The sequence below is a fragment of the Schistocerca cancellata genome, chromosome 2, assembly GCF_023864275.1.
Source record: "Schistocerca cancellata isolate TAMUIC-IGC-003103 chromosome 2, iqSchCanc2.1, whole genome shotgun sequence".
NCBI lineage: Eukaryota > Metazoa > Arthropoda > Insecta > Orthoptera > Acrididae > Schistocerca > Schistocerca cancellata.
The window spans coordinates 299,206,824-299,207,542 of record NC_064627.1 but is presented as its reverse complement, the minus strand read 5'-3'; the positions used below and the strand labels follow the sequence as shown (position 1 = coordinate 299,207,542).

The following is a 719-nucleotide window of genomic DNA, read 5'->3' as shown; positions in this document are numbered from 1 at the left end:
TCTTAACAACACAGGAACTGCAATACTTTATTAATAGGTCAGTGCGAGATAGATAGAGATGTCTAAATACAAACACCTTCTGACAGATTATGGGACGAAACTGATTTGTAGTTGGGATAATATCGTCAGCTGTTTGTATAAAAAAAACTCTCCTCCGGAACAGGCCATGAAGGCCCAGCGGTACCGACCGGCCGCCGTGTCATCCTCACCCACAGGCGTCACTGGATGCGGATATCGAGGGGCATGTGGTCAGTACACCGGTCTCCCGGCCTTATGTGAATTACCGAGACCGGAGCCGCTACTTCTCAATTAAGCAGCTCCTCAGTTTGCCTCAAATGGGCAGAGTGCAGCCCGATTGCCAACAGCGCTCGGCAGACCGGATGGTCACTCCTCCAAGTGCTAGCCCAGCCCGACAGCGCTTAACTTCGGTGATCTGACGGGAACCGGCGTTACCACTGAGGTAAGGCCGTTGGCCAGCTGTTTGTATAGGTGTTACATTGCACTATCTTGGGGCTTGTCAGTGATACCATGTTGTCGTGTGGATATCGGTTAATCATCATTACAATTCCCATAATATGAAAGAATCGATATCCAGTCTCTACAACCTCCTGTCCTGCGTACGCTGTGAACGGCTGCAGGACAGCTGCTGGACGATGTGCTGCCACAGTTCAAACCATATACAGGAAAGATTCGATGTGAACCTTTTTGTATTATGGGAT

The 719-nt window shown here is 49.4% G+C and overlaps 1 pseudogene; it reads right to left on the bottom strand.

Annotated features, from left to right (window-relative positions):
• Positions 1–356: 356 nt before the first annotated feature.
• On the bottom strand, positions 357–474 carry LOC126163412 (5S ribosomal RNA; annotated as a pseudogene).
• Between the last annotated feature and the right edge of the window lie 245 nt (positions 475–719).